Source organism: Macadamia integrifolia, chromosome 12, assembly GCF_013358625.1.
Source record: "Macadamia integrifolia cultivar HAES 741 chromosome 12, SCU_Mint_v3, whole genome shotgun sequence".
Classification (NCBI taxonomy): Eukaryota; Viridiplantae; Streptophyta; class Magnoliopsida; order Proteales; family Proteaceae; genus Macadamia; species Macadamia integrifolia.
In genome coordinates, this window is record NC_056568.1 from 24,177,256 (window position 1) to 24,203,849 (window position 26,594).

At 37.3% G+C, this 26,594-nt stretch overlaps 1 non-coding gene across 1 annotated transcript; it reads right to left on the reverse strand.

Moving 5' to 3' along the window:
• Positions 1–21,486: 21,486 nt before the first annotated feature.
• Positions 21,487–21,594, reverse strand: LOC122058543. Its single transcript, XR_006133835.1, has one exon. It is a non-coding gene; the product is annotated as a small nucleolar RNA R71 (small nucleolar RNA).
• Positions 21,595–26,594: the final 5,000 nt, after the last annotated feature.

Sequence of the window (26,594 nt, forward strand, 5' to 3'; positions counted from 1 at the left end):
ATTGCTTTTTACGAAGAAATCTCCATTTTTTCATGAACTTTGGAGATCTGAAGGAGAACTTCTTTCTAGGTTTTCATTTCTGATGCTGAGAGAAAGGTGGAAACTTCCTGTGATGAGGACCTCTTGGTGGAACAATCACAGGACTTGTCACCTTTGCACTTGATCTTGAGATAAGAAGTATCACAGGTGGAGGAAACCTTATCAGATCTATCTTGTAAATCTTTCCAGACCTTTTTAATGTTGTAGATTTTGTCAAGGGTTGTAAGAGCATAACTATAGAGAGAACCAATAGTACATGATGCTACTAGAATATTTTGGTTTCTCAAAAACTGTTGTGTGTCTGTGAGGTTCTGGAAGAGAATTCAGGAAAACTTGTTTGAGATTTTCGTCATCAATACCACCAACCTGATGGAAACGATGAGTCATTCTTAAAAAATGCTTATCAAGATCTGATAGATTCAAGGAACAACACTTCATTTGAAGGAATTCATCACGGGCCTTTGATAAATCATTTGAAACTGGGCCAAGAAAATCTTGATAGAGAGTGGTAATAAACTGGCTTCCGTGAGCTGGACAAGTTGAAGTTGTCTGTAAGGGCCAAGAGCTAAGTACCATTCCCTAAGTTTTCCTTGGAGTCTTGCAACAAATTTAGACAAGACTGTGACGGTGGAGGCTCCTTCATGGAGTAATTCTGCATTGATCCATACGTGAAAATCTACAATTCTTGATGCCCATTTGGAGACAGGGATATCATCCAAGGTGAAAAACTGTTTAGGGTCCTAGTTTTGGTATGGGGTATAAGGTGTGGGTGGAACAGGATTTGGTCTGAGTGGATCCTTAGGATTATGAATTTCAGGGTCATCATCCATTTTTGAGACATGAGGGGTAGTAGGACGAGGACCATCATTCATAAATGAAGGAAGAGGATCAGTAAGGTACTCAGATAAAACATTCTCTAAGGGAGTGATGATGGTATGAATGGTTTTAGGAGGTTGAGTAGTTGCAGAGGTAGATGGTTGGGGAGAGGTCTAAGGAATAGGTGGGGGTGTTGGCACCGGAGGTGGCGGTGCTGGGTAAGAGATGGGCATAGGATAAGGTGTAAAAGAAGGAGGTGTTGGTAGGGCATATGCAAATTCTTCTTCATAATCATCACTGAGATCCATTAATGCGGCAGTGGCTGTCCAGGCTGGAGGAAGTCTACCACGGGTACGACCTCTAATTACTCTTGTTCTTTTAGGAAGAAAGCGCTGTTGTCTTTGGAGTTCTTTAAGTTCTTCAATGGGAAAAGTCCTTGGAGAGACAACCGGTGGAGCAGGAGAGGTATATATAGCAAAATGATCTTGTGAAATAAAGCTTGGAACTGTAACTGGAAGTAGTTGCTGCCTGCTTGTTGCAGAAGAAGGAGGTTGTGGGCGCTGCAAGCTTTGAAGTTGAGCTTCAAGGTGTCTGAGATGCTTTTCCTTTTGACCAATAAGGGCAAAGGTAGCAGAGGTATTTGCAACACTGGAAGCAATTTCAGCAAGTTTTGCATGCACTTGATCAATTTCTCGTCGTAGAGACTGTAAAAGATGATCATGATGAGTCACAGTGCCATGGGTTTGCTGTGTTTGGGCCAAAATTCTCTCAAGATACTGGTTTTGAATAGTAACATTTTCTACTTGCCAATTCAAAGCTGCTTCTGTTGGAGAAATTTCTGAGGATTGTCCCGTAGCACGTATTGGAGGTTTTATTTTCCAAACATGGCGAATACCATGAATATCCAAGCCAGAGTCACTTGGTCCTAGGAAATTCTTGAGGGGAGAGAAAGAAGAAGAACCTGGAGTGTACATACAATAGGGAGGAATAATTGGAGGAGGAAAATCTGGTTTTAGTGGAGGTTTGCAAGTAGAGGGAGAATGTTGAGGTGTAACTTTAGCATTTCCATACTTGACAAAGAAGAGTATTTGGATTCATCACTGAGGGGACCTACAGAGGAATCTCCTGATTCATATCGTTCTCGTAACATCTGTTGGGAGGATTTTTGTCTTGGAGAACGGTAAGTCGGAGGAGTTTCATCCTCGGAATCTTGCAGACAAGAATCACAGTCACATAAGTCAAAATACTTGTGACCAGTAACGGGATCTTGGAAGAAATAAATAGGGCCACCTTAAGAATCAAAAGATTTGATAGGAATTTTATCTTGGATCATACCAAAAGATGTTGGAAAAGTAGAAGAAAGGGTTTGAGGTTTTGGAGGAGGAAACCAGATTTCTACTTCACCATTGGAGTGCCTGATATATTCTGGATCTGTGGATTGGATAGGATCTGCAGGAGTTTGTTGCAGAGGATTAGAAACTTGTTGTTCATAGGCTGTAACCCAAGAAGAGGGGAGGAGACGAAGAAGTTCGTCTCGTGAAATCTGTCGTGGGACTTGGTTAGAGTCCATAGTTATGGACAAAGCATCCTCTGTGTGGCCAGTAAGAAGATCAAAAGCATGATTTTACAATCGATAAGCCATCTGATAGTGTAAAGTAGCAGCCTGAGCAATCGCATTCTGAGGAGCACCAGTAATGTGAATCTGAAATTTAAGGGCAGTAGGAAGAAGAGGATCTGATAGTGGGATGTTAAAATTAGGATACAGAGTTAAAAACATTGTTCCTGCATTTAGGGTCATCTGAATAGTAGCAATTACGACATGTTGATACTGCAAAAATTGACTGTCTAGAAGGGCTATTCGGGAAACCACTGAGAGTCCTTTTCTACCATGGAAGGAGAGGGCAAATTTGATGGCTCCAAGATGCAGGTGAGTATAACCTTGTTGGATCCATTGGGGAATTAACGCTGAAGCTATCTCAAGGGTGAATAGTTGTTCCTTTTCAGTAGCAAGGACCTGGAATTGATCAAAACGAGAAGCCTGAACCAATTCTTTCAGTGGTGGAGTTTCTTCGGTTTAAGAAGAGCCGTCCATTTTGAAGGAGTTGAGGTTTTTTGGAAGACAGTGTACGGATTAAGAAGTGGTGCAGGGGTAACAGGGATAACCTGATCATTAGGGACATAAGAAAGTTCATAAAGATAATCTAAGGAAGATGAAGAAGATGAACGGGAATGCCGTGGGGAAGAAAAAAGGAAAGAAGAAGGTAAAGACACAACTAGGCGAGGCTGATCAAGAAACCCCCTGATCATAGTACCTAACTGCAGAGCAACCCGAGCCAAAAAAAGGCACAAATCGGCATCCTTAGCCTGAAAGCCCACCAAGCTCAAGGGTCTTTTTCTGTCAGAAGGAACCATAAGCAGGGATTACTTGCAAAAGGGCGTGGCCTAGACTGTGTCTTTAGCTAGAACAGGTTCAACCCGCACAAGAGGGACGGCCAGAGGAAGAGATTAGCTGGAGAAGGAGAAGGGGACTGGCTCTGATACCATTTTCTTACTCTGGCACAGATATTCTTAAATTTCTTCTATATTCCAGTTTTGTTAACTTTTTGTTAATTTTTTATTCAAAAGGATTCTTTCCCTTTTATTTTTTATTGACTTCGATTTAAACTTAACATCAAATTGAATTGTCTTACATGTTTTCTTTAAATAAATGTTAATGTAAACTTAATTTTTAATTGAAACAGATGTAAACTTAACTTACTTTTTATATATCAATCAATTTTAAACAATTACTGTTGTTTTAAACAGTTCGGTTTAAACCAACAACGAGCAATATATTTAATGATTTCACGGTTATGGTTTGGTTTTGACACTGTTAGCTCAAATGCCATAGTTTAAAATTAAAAAAAAAAAAAAAAAAAAAAAAAAAAAAAAAAAAAAAAGAAAAGAAAAGAAGAAGCAACCCAGTGCACAAGGCTCCCGTTACAACGGAGTCTGGGAGGGGCAAATTGCACGCAGCCTTACCCTGCTTTGCAGAAGAGGCTGTTTCTAGGTTTTGAACATGTGACCAACATGTTGCAATAGTGCAACTTAACCATTGTGCCACACGCTCAAATGCCATAGTTCAAGAGTGAAAATTCCACACTGAAAAATAGCATACAAGACTACAGAGATTATAATAAACAGAATCTTCTATACAAGACAACATAGGATTGTCTTAATACCCAAGATCTCTTGCTCGTCATGCTTACAAGGTGACCAATTTTTTCTCATAGTGCTAGCAAAGTACTTACTAGCAATGTCACTTGTGAGGAGGTCATATTCAACATCAACCATGATTTCTAACAACTTTCCCAATAGTCGGGGATCACTACATAACTGCAGAACAGCAGCCAATATTAATGCAAGATATATCAAGTACATGTGACAACTTAAAATCATCCCATACCAATGTCCTTCTTTTGCACAAACATAGCAAGAATTAGACTTGTTCTTTCCTTTGAATTGTTTTTTTCGAAGAAATCTCCATTTTTTCATGAACTTTGGAGATCTGAAGGAGAACTTCTTTCTAGGTTTCCATTTCTGATGCTGAGAGAAAGGTGGAAACTTCCTGTGATGAGGACCTCTTGGTAGAACAATCACAGGACTTGTCACCTTTGCACTTGATCTTGAGATAAGAAGTATCACAGGCGGAGGAAACCTTATCAGATCTATCTTGTAAATCTTTCCAGACCTTTTTAATGTTGTAGAGTTTGTCAAGGGCTGTAAGAGCATAACTGTAGAGAGAACCAATAGTACATGATGCTACTGGAATATTTTGGTTTCTCAAAAACTGTTGTGTGTCTGTGAGGTTCTGGAAGAGAATTCAGGAAAACTTGTTTGAGATTTTCGTCATCAATACCACCAATCTTATGAAAACGATCAATCATTCTTAAAAAATGCTTATCAAGATCTGATCGATTCAAGGAACAACACTACATTTGAAGGAATTCATCACAGGCCTTTGATAAATCATTTGAAACTGGGCCAAGACACTCTTGATAGAGAGTGGTAATAAACTGGCTTTCCGTGAGCTGGACAAGTTGAAGTTGTCTGTAAGGGCCAAGAGATAAGTACCATTCCCTGAGTTTTCCTTGGAGTCTTGCAACAAATTTAGACAAGATTGTGACAGTGGAGGCTCCTTCATAGAGTAATTCTGCATTGATCCATGCGTGAAAATTTACAATTCTTGATGCCCATTTGGAGACAGGGATATCATCCAGGGTGAAAAACTGTTTAGGGTCCTGATTTTGGTTTGGGGTATAAGGTGTGGGTGGAACAGGATTTGGTTTGGGTGGATCCTCAGGATTATGAATTTTAGGGTCATCATCCATTTCTGAGACATAAGGGGTAGTAGGACGAGGAGCATCATTCATAAATGAAGGAAGAGGATCAGTAATGGTAAGGTTTGTAAGGTACTCAGATAAAACATTCTCTGAGGGAGTAATGATGGTATGAATGGTTTTAGGAGGTTGAGCAATTGCAGAGGTAGATGGTTGGGGAGAGGTCTAAGAAATAGGTGGGGGTGTTGGCACCGGAGGTGGCGGTGCTGGGTAAGAGACGGGCATAGGATAAGGTGTAAAAGAAGGAGGTGTTGGTAGGGCATATGCAAATTCTTCTTCATAATCATCACTGAGATCCATTAATGCGGCAATGGCTGTCCAGGCTGGAGGAAGTCTACCACGGGTATGACCTCTAATTGCTCTTGTTCTTTTAGGAAGAAAGCGTTGTTGTCTTTGGAGTTCTTTAAGTTCTTCAATGGGAAAAGTCCTTGGAGAGACAACCGGTGGAGCAGGAGAGGTATATATAGCAAAAGGATCTTGTGAAATAAAGCTTGGAACTGTAACTGGAAGTAGTTGCTGCCTGCTTGTTGCAGAAGAAAGAGGTTGTGGGCGCTGCAAGCTTTGAAGTTGAGCTTCAAGGTGTCTGAAATGCTTTTCCTTTTGACCAATAAGGGCAAAGGTAGCAGAGGTATCTGCAACACTGGAAGCAATTCCAGCAAGTTCTGCATGCACTTGATCAATTTCTCGTCGTAGAGACTATAAAAGATGATCATGATGAGTCACAGTGCCATGGGTTTGCTGTGTTTGGGCCAAAATTCTCTTAAGATACTGGTTTTGAACAGTAACATTTTCTACTTGCCAATTCAAAGCTGCTTCTGCTGGAGAAATTTCTGAGGATTGTCCCGTAGCACGTATTGGAGGTTTTATTTTCCAAACATGGCGAATACCATGAATATCCGGGCCAGAGTCACTTGGTCCTGGGAAATTCTTGAGGGGAGAGGAAGAAGAAAAACCTGGAGTGTACATACAACAGTAATAATTGGAGGAGGAAAATCTGGTTTTGGTGGAGGTTTGCAAGTAGAGGGAGAATGTTGAGGTGTAACTTTAGTATTTCCATACTTGACAAAGAAAGAGTATTTGGATTCATCACTGAGGGGACCTACAGAGGAATCTCCTGATTCATATCGTTCTCGTAACATCTGTTGGGAGGATTTTTGTCTTGGAGAATGGTAAGTCGGAGGAGTTTCATCCTCGGAATCTTGCAGACAAGAATCACAGTCACATAAGTCAAAATATTTGCGACCAGTAACGGGATCTTGGAAGAAATAAATAGGGCCACCTTGAGAATCAAAAGATTTGATAGGAATTTTATCTTGGATCATACCAAAATAGGTTGGAAAAGTAAAAGAAAGGGTTTGAGGTTTTGGAGGAGGAAACCAAATTTCTACTTCACCATTGGAGTGCCTGATATATTTGCGATCTGTGGATTGGACAGGATCTGGAGGAGTTTGTTGCAGGGAATTAGAAACTTGTTGTTCATAGGCTGTAACCCAAGAAGAGGGGAGGAGACGAAGAAGTTCGTCTCGTGAAATCTGTCGTGGGACTTGGTTAGAGTCCATAGTTATGAACAAAGCATCCTCTGTATGGCCAGTAAGAAGATCAAAAGCATGATTTTACAATCGATAAGCCATCTGGTAGTGTAAAGTAGCAGCCTGAGCAATAGCATTCTGAGGAGCACCAGTAATGTGAATCTGAAATTTAAGGGCAGTAGGAAGAAGAGGATCTGATAGTGGGATGTTAAAATTAGGATACAGAGTTAAAAACATTGTTCCTGCATTTAGGGTCGTCTGAACAGTAGCAATTACGGCATGTTGATACCGTAAAAATCGACTGTCTAGAAGGGCTATTCGGGAAACCACTGGGAGTCCTTTTCTACCATGGAAGGAGAGGGCAAATTTGATGGTCCAAGATGGAGGTGAGTATAACCTTGTTGGATCCACTGGGGGATTAACGCCGAAGGTATCTCAAGGGTGAATAGTTGTTCCTTTTCAGTAGCAGGGACCTGGAATTTATCAAAGCGAGAAGCCTGAACCAATTCTTTCAGCGGTGGAGTTTTCTTCGATTTAAGAAGAGCCGTCCATTTTGAAGGAGTTGAGGTTTTTGGGAAGACAATGTACGGATTAAGAAGTGGTGCAGGGGTAACAGAGATAACTTGATCATCAGGGACATAAGAAAGTTCATAAAGATAATCTACGGAAGATAAAGAAGATGAACGGGAGGACAAAGAACGTCGTGGGGAAGAAAAAAGGAAAGAAGAAGGTAAAGACACAACTAGGCGAGGCCGATCAAGAACCCCCCTGATCATAGTACCTAACTGCAGAGCAACCCGAGCCAAAATAGGGCACAAATCGGCATATTCTTAGCCTGAAAGCCCATCACGCTCAAGGGTCTTTTTCTGTCAGAAGGAACCATAAACAGGGATTACTTGCAAAAGGGCGTGGCTTAAACTGTATCTTTAGCTAGAACAGGTTCAACCTACACGAGAAGGACGGCCAGAGGAAGAGATTAGCCGGAGAAGGAGAAGGGGACTGGCTCTGATACCATTTTCTTACTCTGGCACAAATATTCTTAAATTTCTTCTATATTCCAGTTTTGTTAACTTTTTGTTAATTTTTTATTCAAAAGGATTCTTTCCCTTTTATTTTTTATTGACTTCGATTTAAACTTAACATCAAATTGAATTGTCTTACATGTTTTCTTTAAATAAATGTTAATGTAAACTTAATTTTTAATTGAAACAGATGTAAACTTAACTTACTTTTTATATATCAATCAATTTTAAACAGTTACTGTTGTTTTAAACAGTTCGGTTTAAACCAACAACGAGCAATATATTTAATGATTTCACGGTTATGGTTTGGTTTTGACACTGTTAGCTCAAATACCATAGTTTAAAATAAAAAAAAAAAAAAAAAAAAAAAAAAAAAAAAAAAAGAAAAGAAAAGAAGAAGCAACCCAGTGCACAAGGCTCCCGTTACAACGGAGTCTGGGAGGGGCAAATTGCACGCAGCCTTACCCTGCTTTGCAGAAGAGGCTGTTTCCAGGTTTTGAACATGTGACCAACATGTTGCAATAGTGCAACTTAACCGTTGTGCCACAGGCTCAAATGCCATAGTTCAAAAGTGAAAATTCTACACTGGAAAATAGCATACAAGACTACAGAGATTATAATAAACAGAATCTTCTATACAAGACAACATAGGATTGTCTTAATACCCAAGATCTCTTGCTCGTCATGCTTACAAGGTGACCAATTTTCTCTCATAGTGCTAGCAAAGTACTTGCTAGCAATATCACTTGTGAGGAGGTCATATTCAACATCAACCATGATTTCTAACAACTTTCCCAATTGTCGGGGATTACTACATAACTGCAGAACAGCAGCCAATATTAATGCAAGATATATCAAGTACATGTGACAACTTAAAATCATCCCATACCAAGGGGACTGACCAACTGATTCGGTAGGATCACAAAATAACTCTAGTATTTCAATACTTGAAATTTCCACAACTTTGTAGTAAACCAACATTCACGACAGATAATCAGTTCACAGAATTGCAGCATTCAAAAGGTGAAAAAACCCTAACCCTATATATTTGTAAGAAAAAGAATACGTGAGATAAGAAAACAAAGCTTACTGTGTCTAGAATCGTTAGACGTAGATTCATCACTGCTTATTCCAATCCTCTAATCCAGGGCAAACCAAAGGGGGAAAAAACTTCTAAGCAAGAGTGGCAGTATCGAAATCCAGATCCGCATAAAAGAGGACTATTGGAAGCAAAATCTCTGTCAAGAGAGCTCGAAAGAGACCAGGGGATGTCAAGGTCTGTTAGTAACTAGGCAAAACAGGGCGCTTCGAAAGATCTAAACACCAAAGCACCGGTGGAAGAAACCAAAAAGAATCAAGCTACAAAGGAAGAGAAAAGACGGATGAGCCAGAGGAAGCAAAACGAAACCCTAACCCCATGAATGAACGAGAAAAACAACTCCAATGCAAAGAAAATCAAAAGAAAGACAAGAGGGAGGAGAGAAGGAAAAAAGTAAAGCGAAGGAGTGATTTTCTAAACACATCCCTGTACCTGAAGAAGAAGCGGACCGTTGGAGTGATTTTCCAATTCCGACCGTTAGAGAAGAAGTAGAACTATTTCTCCTTTATTCCTTGCCGACTCTGAACGGGTGGGACCGAGTGTGGGACTCCAAAAATTGGTGGGACTTCATAAAATGACCAAATCGCCCTTGAATTTCCTATAGACCATAACTTTTATGTTTTGACTCCGATTTGAGCGCCGTTTGCCCTCAGCATATTCATGACGACTTAGCCCCATTTGCTTAGAAACGAGTTGGGGTGGAAAAGACGAGTCCCGGTGAAAGTTCACTTACACTATATGCTTGACACGTGTTAATGCTCTTAATTATGTTAATAGAGTTGTAAACGGTTATTTAACTGAGACTAACATTATTAATACTTAAATAATAAGATTCTCAAAATAAGAGGACTCCACTTGTGATTCCGTTGGGAAATCTCAACCCTTATTCTGCAGTTGATTGTTGATAGCGGAATATTACATGGTTTGTATGAATTGAAACCTGCAAACCACGTTGTTTCAAAACCACCGCCTGACCTGATTTTAGGATTTTTTTTCATTAATCTCTTAGTTGCTGATCCTTGCATTTGTTGGTTGCATTCAAAAGGTATAAGGGTTGTTGCTAGTATTTACCCAAAGTTTCAGTTGAATCAGTGACCACATGACAGAGATCTCTCTTGAAGCATGAATTGGTTGTTGTCTTTGTTGTTTCTGTTGAGTCGTAAGGAAGAAGACAACATTCTTCTCTACGATCCTTCATCTCTTTGTTTAATTTTTATTTCAACTTTCCAAAATATCCATCCCTCTCTTGTTATTTGCATCTTGCCATTGAATTATTTCCCATTCCTTGTTTGCCCTTTTTAAGAAAATTTTCTGTTACCCATGAATTGTAACTTTCCCTTGTTAGAGTGCCTTCATTAATTTAGAAAACATCTATGTTTTATACGTGAAATAACTCAATAATTCTCTCTCATCTTTGTGCCTATGAAATAACCTTACCCCCTATCCTGTATTGTTATACTCAAGAAATTTCTAAATTTACTATAGTTTTACTCTTACAACCCAAATAATCTCCACTATTGTGCCCTAAGATGAATTCTGAAACATATAGATTTGTATTATTTATTTATTTATTTAAGTATTAATAATATTATATTTTAATTATCAAGTATCCGCGCATTAACACACGACTCTCTCTCTCTCTCTCTCTCTCTCTCTCTCTCTCTCTCTCTCTCTCTCTTCTTCTTCTTCTTCTTCTTCAATGCGTTCCTTCTTTCTCCTTATATTGGGATTTTTATTTATTTATTTATTTAAGTATTAATAATATTATTTTTTTATCGGGTATCCGCACATTAACGCACTACTCTGGTTCAGAAAGCTGAACTCGATGCTTTTCGCTGTTTGGTCTGATTTATTAGAATGATACTAATTCGACCGTAAAAAACCACACCATACTATTTATTAAAGGTTGAACTTTTTCCAATATGGAAGATCACTTTCTGGTCTTTAACATTAAACTACCAAAACACCAAGCTTCTCATGTTTTACAATTAAAAAAAAAAAAAAAAAGATAATGCTTCCATGGCATAATAGCAAATTATCCATGCCCAGTTTTTCTATTTAGACTTCAGAATGAGCCAATTGTTCCATGCATATCCATTTGATATTCAGACATTGTTCTTAATGGAATTACCGTATCCACTATGGTCATCATATTACTTATTCCACAACATCACACATTCATACTTGGCTGAAGTCTTGATCACTGGTAATACATGAGAATTCAACACATTTGCAGGGACGAACCCACTTCTTGCCGCCAGTAAACCCATGAATATCTTGGTTGCCGGCGCTAATAGGGTCCATTTCCTCCAAGAACTCAAAAGATTGTTAACATTCCCTGAGTTATATTGGCATGAAGGATTATTATAAAACTGAACCCAAACATAATCGAAAAGCCCTGTGTTAAGTGCACTACCCATGTAGGAGGGATGAAAACTATGCACCCTTACCCCGAGAATCCCACAGGTGCAAGAGATAAGAACTACATAGTCGTAATACCCCAAGAATGCCAAAAGGCCGATAATCATAATTAAAGAAGACCCATATAGAAGGAATGAAAAAGAGCAATCTAGAAAATTATCTACATTGCTTAACAAAATCAAAATAAAACAGACTAACTACATCCAATTGTTTTACCCAAAAAAGTACATCCATTTGAATATTAAAATAAAGGTGTAGATCTCTTAAACCTAGTACATGGAAATCTCCAAAATAACATGTTGAACAACCCACACATGAATTGAAGCTCGACCATATATGAGTTGAAGACCCAACACAAACCATATTTTCCATCACCACAACATCCTACTTCATTTTTTCAAACATGAATCAACTGGAGCCGAAGAATGTTGTTTCTTATGTTGATCCAACGGAATCTCCAAGGCCTACAAAATATGCATAAATTATTGTGTTAACATCAACAAGAATTTATAATTAGAAAATAAATGAGAGAATGACATTATTAACCTGTTGAAATTGAAGACCGGCGCAGCTATCAAATGGAAATCCATAACTTATCAATTGAGATATGAAACTTGTTGATTCCTATGAAAAATTTATGTGTTAATATCAATAGTAATCCATCATTAGAACTGATATGATACAAATCAATAAATTACATTTCATCTTACCTTGTTATGCTCAACATGGGTGCCTTGAGGGAAACCAATAGGTGAGGTAGAATGCTCAACTTATATAGAACCAATAGAAGAAATTGGTATGGCATCGAATCCGAATGACTTTTTGCTTGAATTGATTCTTGTTCGCTCCTTCCCAAGTTATGGTTATTTTGTCCTATGATAAAATACAAAAAATATTTGACTTTCTTTCTCTTCTTTTATTTTATTTTTTTTTGTGAAAATTTGATATTTTTTGTGTAAATATGAATCAAATATGCAACTATAAAACACCTTTTTTACCTCGAGTGTTGTTTAAGTTTTGATGCTTCTTTTTTCTTCTTTTCTCTAGAATATTTATCATTCTGCCACCTGGTCCACCATCATCTCTTTTTTGAATTCCACTTACTTATTGACACATTGGATTACCACAGACTAAGGCATTGGTTTGAGGCTTTGGTTGTGTTTTCTTCACTCAAAATTTTATCCACTTTTTCATGCAACTCTCTTAATCCTTCTGTCGCAGTTAAGGTAGCCTTCTCACTATTCGCAGCCTTGGTTGCAAGCCAAACACTTTGGTGGCACATATTACCATAACGAGGACCTATGATTGTCTTCCCATTATCTTGAAAAACACCTCCATAATTGTTGTTTACAATCCCATTTTTTGCAGATTTTGTCCATCTCTTCAATATATATTGGGGTGGGAGTGTATGCATCTTCCTATGATTAAGTACTTTCACCACATGTCTGCATTGAATGCCCATGAACTCAAATTTTTTACAATTGCATACAATTATGTTCTTGGAAGAGTCAAATGTGACCAATCTTTCACTATTTTTATAAATTCCAGTAACTTTGTACATGCAATTTGATCCTACCTCTTCCAAAATGTCACAATCATGGCAATCCACCTTTTATATTCCTCTTCAAATATAGCATACATGGTCCTTGTGTATTTTTTGGCTGCTTCCTTCAACATTAGCATATCAGCCCATAATATAGGGAATGTTTGATTGGAGTTGAAATCTTCAGTCAATTCATTTAGGCGTCTCCGTTCCATTGTCTTATCATATTGCTTAAGAAATCTTGTAATAGTGTATTTTCTTTTCAAGTATCTTTTAAGAAAACTATTGGTACTTTCACTTCGTTGAGTTGTTGTCATATTAGCACAAAATGATTCTCTTCCATACATCAAAGCCCATTTCTCTCGAATATCCAATAAATTCAATAACCATGTGTTTTCTTCAAGATGAACTCTGTTAACAACTCATTCCAATCTGAAATAAATTCCTCTTCATTTTCAAGACCATATATGACACTCTTAAACCTTTTCTTGAAGCGTTCTGTATAAGCCCCACCAAGGTTTTTACCACCATTAAGGTATATATGTCACAAACAAAGGCGATGACATGTTTGTAGCATTACAGTAGCAATAGCTTTCCCTATTGCAGTTTGCTGGTCTGTAAGAATTGTCTTTGGTGCTCATCCAGACATAGCTTTTAAAAAGTTTGAAATAACCAAATAAAAGATTTTGATGTTTCATCCAAAAGAAAAAAGGAAAAAAAAAAAAAAAAACAGTTTGCCCGTGATGATTTACACCAACAAATGGTGCAAATAGCCAACCATACTTATTTGTTTAATATGTTGCATCAAAACAAACAACATCACCAAAGCAAAAGTAATCTTGGACTGACCTTGCATCCACCAAAAAAAAAATTAGTCATCTTATCTTCTTGGTCAACATGTACACTATGATAAAACATTGGATCTTCTAAATGTTTATTTTTCAAATACTTTAATACAACTTTAATATCTCCATCTTTAAGCTCTCATGTACGCTTCATACATAATTGATATTTATAGTCATCCTTTGTAAAGTTGAGATTTAGATACCCTCCAGCTCGTTCACATAAAAAGTCATATTCTTCTGTAAGTGATATCCTGGAATTATCCATTACTGCAATTTGAATACTATGTGCATGTTCCATGACCTTTGTGATCTAAGCAGAAATGCTTTCTCCTCTGGTACAAGAGGATGATTGTGCTCACATTCAAGTTCAATAACTAACCACATCTCATCCTTTGTTAGTTTTACAATCACCAGTGTTTGACAACCAGTTCTTGAAATTGCTTGACTCTTCTTCACATGTTGAGTATAACTATCCACTCGCCGATAACCTTCTTTTGAGCATACAAATCTTTTTAATCGTACAATACTTTTCCGGGTTCTTCTATTCATTGTTTTCGAATGCTAAAACCCCTTTTTCTTGCATACAAATTGTAAAAATCATATGCTTGGTCGGCAGAGTCAAACTCTTTGCCGATTGAAGGAACCTCAATTTCTGACTCTTGAATCCCTTCTGAAGTATATCTATTTCTGTTTGTTTCCTCTTCATGACTCACATTTGAAGGAACTTCATAAAGTACTACTTGTTGCTCATTTAAAGACATAGAATCAATAACATTGCATTCATCATCTGAACCACTTTCACTATTAGTCCCCATAGTAATATCCACCACTATCAAATGCCACTGTAAAGATAGTAGGAAATAGGGATCTATAAGCAACAAAATATACCAAGAATATAAGCAACTATTTTCACTATCAGTTCTCTATACACATTCTTGTATATATGTTTGATAACCTATTGTAGAAACAGATTTCAATGCATAATTTTCTTGGAATATCGAGCACCAAATGATTGGAATGATCCATTGTTCCCCACTTGCAAATATTGTGAAAGAAAAAAAATTATAAAGCCAATAAACAGGAAGGAGATCAATTGGCTTTTCTTATTCCTTGACCAAATTAATTGCATTGACCTGCAACTGAGAGAATACAAATCTTTGAGACTCTAGCTATTGAGAACAATTATCATGGACATTTTTTATGAGAAGAGGAACTGTGTCTTGGAAACGGTTAACATGCTTGATTCTAAAGAAAAATAAAAAATAAAAAATATTTTCTGTTTCTTGGAGCCCACTGGACAACCAATAAACTTCCACATGAGAAGCTTCTCTAGGAATTTCCACGCTGCCCACAGATCTTAGAATCTTAGACACCCAGAAATCAGCCTCTCCTACTATTTAAGTCATCTTCCCAGCCTACCTACTCACCCTCCACAAAAGGAAAAAAGAAAAGGAATGATAAAGAAATAGAAATTATGAAGCAACGATTAATGGTCAGCAAACTAATGATAGACTTGCTATCTTGCCTCAAACAAAGTAGAACATTATAATCACCGGGCTCCTCTGCTTGATATATATATATATATATATATAAGGAAAGCTAATCATGATCATAGTAGTACTGAAAGATCATTGAACCAATGAAAATAAAATTAATTAATTCCCTTGAACTGTTTTCCTTTTCCGCAATTCATAAGCTACCCAAGTAAGGGCCCCAGCCTAGAGACAAATCAGACCCAAACACATCATCAAGGCCAACCATGGTTTGAGAAATCGGATCGAAACGATATCCTCCCAAACACGCCAAGCCCTTTAGTGCACATTGGATGGTAAGCACTTGGGATGCTTGACTTCATGCTGCCAGCCATCTTCGATCCAATTCTTAGTTCAACATAATAATAATAATAATAATAACAACAACAACTGAGAGGAGGAGAGCGAGAAATTAATGCTTCACTTCAATAAATAAAGAAAAGATAAATCAGAACTAATACCAATAGAAGATATCGGAAGGAGGGATAAAGAGAGAAGAAGGGAAGGATTAATAACACCTAACAGTGAGTGTTCTTTGACAATTACTCTATTTAATATCAGAATTCAGAATTGAAGTAAATATTTAAAATATAAAAAAAGTACCTATTTTTAGTACTGGAAGTTTCAATTTCTCTATAGGATCACACCTATATACAGTTATTGCACTTCAAATTCAATGAAAGGAATGAAACAGTTAAGATAGGGAAAGAAAAAAGACGGAAACAGTTAATATAGGGAAGTAAAAGAAAAAACAAGTTGCCATCGACTTGCTTTTGAACCTATATAATTTGATAGAGTTAAGACTAATCAGGTAAAACACCAAAAAGTCTTTTTAATTATATAAGCTGCAATAGTCCCCTTAAAATTTAAACACAGAAATCCAAAGTTGTGGGGGGAGAGAGAGAGAGAGAGGGAGAGAGAGAGAGAGAGAGAGAGAGAACAACTTACAAGTTCTGTCGCAGGTAAACGTTTGTTTTGTTGCTGATGTCAGTGTTCGTTTGTTTTGTTGCAACTTCTTGGTGTAGAAGCTGTAGAGATATGATAATGATGATGACAATTGTAGAAAGAAGGAACTATGTTGAAGAAGAAACAAGGAGAGAGAGAGAGAGAGAGAGAGGATTGAGATTTTTCAGCGGAATCAAGGTGGAATCTGCCTATTTTGGGATTCTTATTATTTATTTATATTATTATTTAAGTATTAATAATATTAGTCCCAGTTAAATAACTGTTACAACTCTATTAACATAATTAAGAGAATTAACACGTATCAAGCATATAGTGTAAGTGAACTGGGACACAAGTGAACATTCACCGGACTCGGAAAAATACTGACATATGGGTCCCACAAGCCATGGATAGGATAGTAATTAGCAAGCATAGTAGGGTAGAAGAAAGGCAAAGGAAAGGAAAGGAAAGGAAAGGATAGGAAAGAAACAGTGAAAGTAACTATTCGATCCCACCCCATCACGTGTGGTTGGGTAGGACTGGGACTTGAAAGGAGAGAGAGAGAGAGAGAGAGAGGAAAGAAAAGAAGTCGCTTCTTCTTTTAACCACTCTTGACCCTTTTTGGTCTAAGAGAGATGCCGGCGGCCATGTCTGTATGGGAAATTTCAGAGGAATTCACAATGGTTTCACAGATCGCCGCCCGGTTATTCGTAGAAGAATGGATACTTTGGATGTTTCAGGCGGGTGTGGAGGATAAATGGTTCATCTTTGCTGGAATGGTTGCTGGCTTCTGGTTGATCTCCATGCTCGCTGGCTGGTTCAGTTTCCATTCTTTCTCCTACATTAGTAATACTTAAGATTGCTAACTACAATACCCTCCCCCTTTTAAGTTGTCCTAGGGTTTCTAAAATCTTGAAATGCTCTATGAATTGAAGGATTAGTGATGGGTATGACTGTTTCGTTCATTTGTTTCAACTACAATGATAAGGTAAAGAGGTTCAAGGTTTGAATGGAGATGCAGGGGAGAAGATGGTACAGAAAGGTGGTGGAGGACAGGTTTCACAGAATGACGGAATCTGAGCACAAGGTTGGAAGGTGAAACACATTTTCTTTGATTTCCCATTTCTGCAAACCAATCTTATGAAGCCCATTTTGGATGATTTCCATCTTCTGCAAACCAGGTTTCGCTTTTTTTCTTCTAAACCTTGTGAGACCCATCTTCGATACAGGAGGTGGAAGAAGAAGAAGAAGAAGGAGAGAGAGAGAGAGAGTCGTTATCTCATGAACACAACAAGGGAGTGAGAAGCGGATAGAGCCGATGAACATTGAGAGAGAGAGAGAGAGAGAGAGACGTATCTCATGAACTACAGGAGAGCACGAAGCGCATGGAGCTGATGAATATTGCCGCCCCCACATCAGCAAATAGAGAAATGTCGGGATACTTTTCAATCCCAATCAACCAAACGGTACACGTTTTATATTTTTTGAAAAATCGGTACAATAATCCCACCCCTTCAAAACATGAGAGCGGAATAGGTTCATGTACGAGAATGTATAGAACAGTTTTAATCCATGAATTTAGAATCAATTTTCTCTTTTTCATTTAATAGATTTTGAATCCATAGACTAAGGACGTAGAAGAACATTCTTGTACGTGAACTTGATCCGTTCACTCAAAACACCCCCCAAACAAATAGGATTACTATTTTTCTCAGTAAATAAAAATAATTTGGATTGCCCAAAATGCCCTTCATTTTCAATGACCAAACGAAAATCGCTATAACTTCATCATCCGAACTCATAATTGTGTGTATCCAGTTGCATTCTGAAGAAGATTTTATGAAATACAATACTCATCCATAGATCAAAAGATAGGGAAAGCTCATTTCCCAATGTTGTCTGAACTTCAAGAATGTGTAACTTATCTACACATTCTTGAAGCACTGATGGGGGCACAGGATGGGGTATGGGCATCATACAGGTGGGGGTCATTTCAAATGAGAAAGTAAGACAGAAACAGCAGGTGCTAACTTGCCGTATACTGGTATACTGGTATACTCTGTGCCCAACCTTTTCCCACAGAAAATATTACAGTTTCTCAAATTAGATTTCGGTCTCTGCAACTTATCTTTCTAATAAGCGTGATGCTTTCTCAGTTTCATGCTCTGAGAGTTGGGACTGAGGACATCTAAAATCCTGGAATTTAGATGCTTAAGAGCATGCTTTAAAGAAAAACCAATTTATGGATGAGGAGTGTAATTGAGGTATTCTAATATTTCTATTTTATGATACACCTCTACCACATATTTTGATTTTATGACACACAAACAATAGTTCATGCACACGTGCATACATAATTGGTGCTACATACTTCTTCTTTTTTTTTTCTCGGCAAGTATCCATGCCTTCGACCTGACTAGTCCCGTGGTGAAGAGCACTAAACACCCTGTGTGAGTGGCCCAAGGTGTGCCTAGTGAGAGTCGAAATTAGGACGTTCGAGTTTACGGCTCGTACCAAGCTTGTTGCTCACCAACTGCCATACTTCTTTTAGTAGATTTGCCGAAATTCGTATTTTAAGAGGACAATAAACCAGTTGACACTGAAACTAACTAATATTTGATTTCATATATAACATCTGCAATCTATCATGGCCATTTGCAATAGTGTTCAATATGGATGAAGTCAACCATGTTTTAAGCATATCTGATAGGAGTCGAACTGCAGAAAGTCCTTGCCACTGTGCTTCCTTTAGATCCTCTCTTATGGCAAGAAAAATCATGGGAGATCTCTCTCCACACGTTTTCTCTCTTCTCTCTCCTCCACTTCATCAACAAGATAAAAAAAATAAAAATTAAAAAATAAAATTAAAAATTAAAAATTAAAAAAAAAAACCTTTTTTTTTTAGAAGCTAAAATCGTTAGCTTCCCTCCCCCATTCTCTATATAATAGAATTAACACAAGGGGAGGAAGGACTTCATTCTTCTTCTAGGGTTTTTTCTTTGTTGCTCTATCTCTTTATCTAGTTTTCTCTTTCTCTAGCTCTAGTTCTAGGTTTAAGTTTTAAACACTTTTGTAAGTTCTTTTTATTCAATTAATGCAAGCACTTTTGTTTTTGGTTCAGTATTTTATTTTTATTGTTTAAACAATTGAAGTTGTAGTTTTCAAGTTCTAGTTCTAGGCTTAGTTATAGGTGACAAGAATAAGCTATCAAACATGTCTTTCAAGTTTAATTTTTTTCTTCAGATTTGTTTTCTTTAGTACTAGAAATTTCAGATTGGTTTATTCCAAATCTGATTTTTAGTACTGGTAGTATCTCAAATCGATCAAGTTTTCAGTTCAAAGGTTGAAGTTCAAGTAAGTAGGCTTATTCAGTAGTCTTCTCTCCCCCCCCTCTCATTCTCACTTCTGACTACCATTTCTTTCTTAACTTAGGATTTTAATTTCAGTCATTACATTAATGCTATCCCTTTCCCCCAAGATTCATGGCTAGTGTATGTGTTGGCTTTCTCTAGCTCTAGTTCTAGGTTTATGCATTAAACACTTTTGTAAGTTCTTTTTATTCAATTAATGTAAGCACTTTTGTTTTTGATTCAGTCTTTTATTTTTATTGTTTAAACAATTGAAATTGTAATTTTCAAGTTCTAGTTCTAGGCTTAGTTATAGGTGACAAAAATAAGCTATGAAGCATGTCTTTCAAGTTTAATTTTTCTCTTCAGATTTGTTTTCTCTAGTACTAGAAATTTTAGATTGGTTTATTCTATATCTAGTTTTTAGTACTTGTAGCATCTCAAATCGATCAAGTTTTCAGTTCAAGGGTTGAAGTTCAAGTAAGTAGGCTCCTTCAGTAGTCTTCTCTCTCTCCTCTCATTCTCTCTTCTGACTACCCTTTCTTTCTTAATTTAGGATTTTAATTTCAGTTGTTACATTATTGCTATTCCTTTCCCCCAAGGTTCATGGGTAGTGTATGTGTTGGCTTTATCCCTCCTAGCCATAGAACCATCATTTTATTGTTTTTATTTTCATTGTCTCCCTTTCCCTAAAGCCAAGTAGAATAACCCTTGTAAGAGTGACTCTCTGGTCAAGTAGGGAAGCTCATATTATGATACATCCCTCGGGCTAAGTAGAGAAACCTACTTGTGAGTCTCTCTTTAGCTTTATCCCCTTTCTTTTACTTTACTTTTATTTCAATATTTTTTTTCCTTCATTGCTCTTTAATTGTGTGGGGTGTTTATTTTCAGCTATTTATGTATTTAATTTTAATTGAGTGGCTTGCATGTTTAAATTCTTAGATGACGAATGGTTAGGACATTATTTTAGATACATGTGTTTAGGACGGTAATTAGAATTAGATCACAATCATTAATCGGTTCATTTTTGCATTATTAAAAAAAGAAAAAAAATAAAGTGGCTTCTCTCCCTGTTTTCGACCCGTAGCTACACTGATCCGTACGCCTGTGGTTACATTTTAAATCTTAAATAAGTTTTTGGCACCGTTGCTGGGGAGATAGTTTCATGTTATTTTTTACTTTCTTTTGATAAATCGGAGTGCTTTATTTGCTTTGTTTTATTTTTCCTTTTATTTTATTGAATTTCTGAGAAGAACAACTTGCAATAATAGTTGTATCGGTGGAGGTCGCCATGCCTCATAGTATGATAAAGACAGGTTTCGCCCTGTAGCAGTACCTCAGGAATTGACCTGAGCAACCCCGGATCCCTGCCGGTAAGCTCTTAAAAATCCAAAAAAAATTAAAAAAAAAAATCATAAAAAAATGTTTTGCTATCCATTCTTTTGTGTTTGTCTTACTCTAGTTGTGGGTAGTTTTCTATTGCATGAGTGTTAGGTGGGTACGTAATACTAAGAATCGGTTAGAAAGAAGAAATCCAATAAGTAGTGACCATATACGTTTGCTCTCTTTAAAACGTTTCAATATGGGAGACCAACATCAAAACCCTTCACCTAATTCTCTGAAAGATAGATTCTACCCTGCTAGAACAACCCAACCTTTCTACATAGTTCTACCACAAGTCCAAAGTAATAATTTTGAACTCAAATCTCAATACTTCACTATGTTGCCCCACTTCTGTGGGTTGACCTTTGAGGATACATACCTATTTCTAATGGAATTTGAAGAGGTATGTGTTCTAATTAAGATCCAACAGCTTTCTGATGATGTTGTTAAGTTTAGGTTTATCACTTTTGTATTAAAAGATCAAGCTAAGAAGTGGTTGTATGGGTTACCCACAAATTCCATAACCTCATGGGAACAGTTCATAGTTGTATTTCTTAAGAAGTTTTTTTCAACGTACAAGACCAATAAGCTTAGAAGTGATATCCTTCAGTTTAGGCAAAAGTCTAGTGAGTCCTTTTCCAAACTTATGGAGAGATTTCAAGGATCTACTCCAAGAATGCCCTCACCATGGCCTAGACTTATGGCATTTATGTCAAATAATTTATGAGAGTATTGATTACCCAACTAAACAAATGATAGAGTCTATGTGCCTTGAGGGATTCACATCCTTTACAGATGAAAGAAAGGCATGGGAATTCTTACTTGACTTAGCTAACAAAACCCATGAGTGGGAATCAACCCAAGAGAGTGAAAGAATCATAGGAGGAAAAATATATTTTGTGGATGGGATAGTAGCTAAGGAAGCCCATTTGGATAGCCTAATCAAGAGGATTAAGGCTATTGTTCCTAGAGAGCCATCATCAGTCAATTTAGTTAAGATTTGTGCTTGGTGCAAGTCCCCTAGACATGTTATAGAAGAATGCCCCAACACCTCTAGGGGCATTCTAATGATAGTGTTAATGCTTTATACCAGAATAATCCATATACTAACACCTATAATACAAGATGGAGAAATCACCTAAATTTCTCTTAGAATCAAGGCAACCAAGCAGGGCCTTCCAATTTTCATAATCAAGGTCAACCTAGACCCCAAAGGCCTCTTTTTGAACAACAATCTTTTTTCAAAATATTTTTCCTAGGTCAAATGTAGGACCTCATGCTAGTTTTCCTAGGGCCCCACTCCTATCATCTTATCAGTAACTCCCTGGGTTTACCAACACTGGAGAGGCAAGTAGAATAAGTGACTTGGAAAAAAATATGACCCTCCTCATGACAAGCCATCAAAATCTTACGAGAGAACTCACCCAAGTTATCTCAATTATGCATGAGAGGGAGAAATGAACTTTACCCAGTCAACCAAAGCCTAACCTTAGGCATCATCAGCCTGTTAGTTCACAAGCACTAACTAATGCACCACTGATTATAGTACAAGGTCAGATCCAACAAGGGCCCTCTAACCAATGTAATGTTGTTTATGCCCTTAGGAGTGGTAGAGAGTACCAACAGAGTATTCTGAAATCTTTCACATCTATTACTCCTGTTAACTCTCATTCAATTAAGGACACAAGTGTGCCTCTTGTTCCAGGTTTGTCTGATAAACCTAAAGATTCTTTTGAAATTAAAGATGATTTGATTGAGAAAATCAAAAATGGTTCTTCTGAAAAAAGGTAAATCCCTAACAGCCCTTATGTTCCTCCTGTCCCATTTCCTAATCGTTTGGTAAACAAAATGAAGATTGCTTCCATGGACAAAATTTTAGAAGTCTTCAAAAAGGTAGAAGTGAACATCCCTCCTTTGGATGCCATATCCTAGATCCCCGCCTATGCAAAGGTACTGAAAGATTTGTGTACTCACAAACGTATCACTAGTGTGCCCAAAAAAGCTTTCTTGATAGTAATATTAGTTTCGTAATTACTTGGCCTATAGCGGCTAAGTATAAAGATCCAAGGAGCCCTACCATATATTGTGTCATAAGTAACACCTACATTGAGCATGCCTTACTTGACCTTGGCGCAAGTTTGAATCTTTTACCTTACCATGTGTACAAACAACTAAGATGGGAGAATTGAAAGCCACTGGAACTACTCTTCAGTTGGCAGATAGGTCTGTTAAGATTCCTAAAGGGATGGTTGAGGATGTCTTACTAAAGGTGGGGGAATTTATTTTTCCTATTGATTTTATTGTGTTAGATACAAAGCCCTTCTCAACTAAGGATGAGATCCTAATAATTCTAGGAAGACCATTTTTTGCTACCAGTAATGCATTAATCAACTGCCAGAATGGTTTCCTAAGGTTATCTTTTGGCAATCAAACTGTTGGGTTTAACATGTTTAGGGTAGGCAAGCAACCACATATAGAAGAAGAGATCAATATGCTTGAGGATTTCTGGATTTTTCTGATGATTTAATTACCAACTTTGATATTGATTTTGATTCAGAATTTTAAGAGTATATGAATGAGTTGGATGAAGATAGTGAAAATTTCTTTTCTGAAGTCTTGAGTCTTCACACACCTGTGGAGCCCTTTGGACCTCTTTTCAATTCCATTCCCAAACCTTCCATAGTTGAGCCCCCTAATCTAGATCTTAAGGAGTTGCCATCTAATTTGATATATGCTTTCCTAGGGCCTGACTAGACTCCTGTAATAATTTCTTCAAATTTGACTTCTAGTCAGGAAGAGGAGTTACTTAAAGTGCTAAAAGATAAAAAGGAAGCCCTAGGTTAGACCATGGCTGATATCAAGGGTATAAGCCCTTCTATTGTGCAACATCATATATATCTTATGGAGGATTTCAAACCATCCACGGAACCCCAAAGAAGAGCTAACCCAGTGATGATGGAAGTCATTAAGAAAGAGATCCTAAAGTGCTTGGATTATGGAATAATTTATCCTATTTCTGACATCTAATGGGTAAGCCCAGTTCACGTAGGGCCTAAGAAGTCTGGGGTGACTGTAGTTCCCAATGTCAATAATGAACTAATTCCAACCCATGATCAATCAGGGTGGAGAGTGTGCATAGACTATAGGAAACTTAATGTAGCAACCTAGAATGACCACTTTCCATTGTCATTCATTGACCAGATGTTAGAGAGGTTAGCTGGACATGAAAACTATTGTTTTCTTGATGGATATTTCAGCTATAACCAGATCCCAATTACTTTAGAAGACCAACATAAGACTACTTTTACATGCCCATGTGGAACATTTGCTTACAAGCGTATGCCCTTTGGGCTTTGCAATGCCCCTACAACGTTCCAACGATGCATGATGAGCATCTTTTCTAACATGGTCAAAAAATTCTTAGAAGTATTTATGGATGACTTTTCAATTCATGGGAATTCCTATTCTGAAAGTCTTCATCATTTTTCCCTAGTTTTGAAAATGTGCATATCTAAGAATTTGATTTTGAATTGGGAGAAATGCCATTTTATGGTTAAATCTGGTATTGTTTTAGGCCATGTAATATTCAAGGAGGAAATTAAGGTAGACAGAGCCAAAGTGGATTTAATTGGTAATTTACCACCTCCTCAATCTGTTAAGAACGTTTAGTCTTTTCTAGGGCATGCGGGCTTCTACAGAAGGTTTATTAAGAACTTTAGTCAGTTAGCCCGACCTCTCACTTTATTACTTGTCAAAAATCAAACTTTTAAGTTTTCTAAAGAGTGCCTAGAATCTTTCAAACAACTTAAGAAGGAGTTGACCAATGCACCCATTGTTCAACCATCTGTTTGGACTGAACCTTTTGAACTGATGTGTGATGTTTCAGATTTTATCATAGGAGCAATTTTGGGTCAAAGGATTAATAAGTTGCCACTATCATTTACTATGCTAGTAGGTCCTTAAATGATGCACAACTCAATTATACAACCACTGAAAAAGAATTTTTAGCTGTTGTATTTGCATTAGAAAAGTTTCGGTCATACTTAGTTGGTTCACATGTGGTGGTGTATACTGATTATTCTAGTCTTAAATACCTAGTTCAGAAGAAGGATGCCAAAGCCTGTCTCATTAGGTGGTTTTATTTTTGCAAGAGTTTGATTTAGAAATTAGGGATAAGAAATGAGTTGAAAATCTAGTTGCAGACCATTTATCCCGGTTTTCCAATTCCTTGACTGTCGATTCTCCAGTCAACGAGAACTTTCTAGATGAACAGTTATTTACAGTGTCCAGTGAACTATGGTTTGTTGATATTGTCAACTTCTTAGTTTCAGGTATGACTCCGGATCACTGATACACCCAAGATAAGTATATGTTTCATTTCCAAGTTAAGCATTTTTTCTAGGATGATCCTTATTTGTTTAAGATATGTCCGGATCAGATTATCCGACGATGTGTTCCTGATCATGAGTAACATTCTATTCTCTCTTTTTGCCATGATTATGTATATGGTGGACACTTTGGACCTAAGAAGACTGCCGCAAAGGTTCTCCAATGTGGATTTTATTGGTCCACTCTTTTTAAAGATGCTTTTGATTTTTGCAAGGCTTGTCCCACCTGTCAGTCTTTTAGCCATATCAATAAGAGGAACATGATGCCCCTCAACCCTATTTTGGTAGTTGAGATCTTTGATATATGGGGCATCGATTTCATGGGACCATTCTCTAAAATTTATACATACTTTTGGCTGTTGATTATGTTTCTAAATGGATAGAGACCATACCTTGTAAATCTAATGACCACAAAGTGGTGGTCCAGTTTCTTAAAGAGAACATTTTTTCCCGCTTTGGTGCACCACGAGCAATAATTAGTGATAGGGGTACTCATTTTTGTAATTAACCTTTTGAGACCTTAATGAAAAAGTATGAGATCACCCATAAGTTATCTACCCCTTATCACCCCCAAACTAGTGGCCAAGTGGATGTGTCTAATAGGCAGATCAAACAAATCTTGGATAAAACTGTTAATCCCAACCATAAGAATTGGTCTCTTAGGCTCATGGATGCCTTATGGGCCCATTGGACTGCATTCAAGACCGACCTTGGTCAGTCTCTCCACCGTTTGGTGTATGGAAAAGCTTGTCACTTACCTGTTGAGTTGGAGCATAAGGCCTTTTGGACCATCAATAAGCTCAACTTTGATTTGTCTGATGCGAAAATTCATCATAGGCTCCAACTATTTGAGTTGGAAGAACTTAGAAATGATGCCTATGAAAGTTCTAGGATTTACAAGGAAAAAACCAAAGCTTTCCATAATAAGCACATTCTGCACAAATCTTTTGCAATTGGTGATAAGGTCTTACTTCCTACTACTGGTAGTGAAGAGATCATGGATCTCCATGAACCTCTTTACACTGATGACTAACTTTTAATCAGGTATGACATCTTTGCATTGTCTTTGCTTTTAATTCTTTCCATGCATTGAGGACATTGTATGACTTAAGTGTGGGGGAGGAAAACCAGTTTTTGTTTTTTCCACTTTGTTTTATTTGTTTTTCTTTTTATTTTTGAGCTTGCTAAGGATGAGGTCCTACTTTGGTTTTTGGCTAATGATCATATCATTCGGTTGCTTGATGTATGAAAATAAAATTTTTGATTAAGGTACCCATTTTAAACGTATAAAAACCCTGTTGAGAAG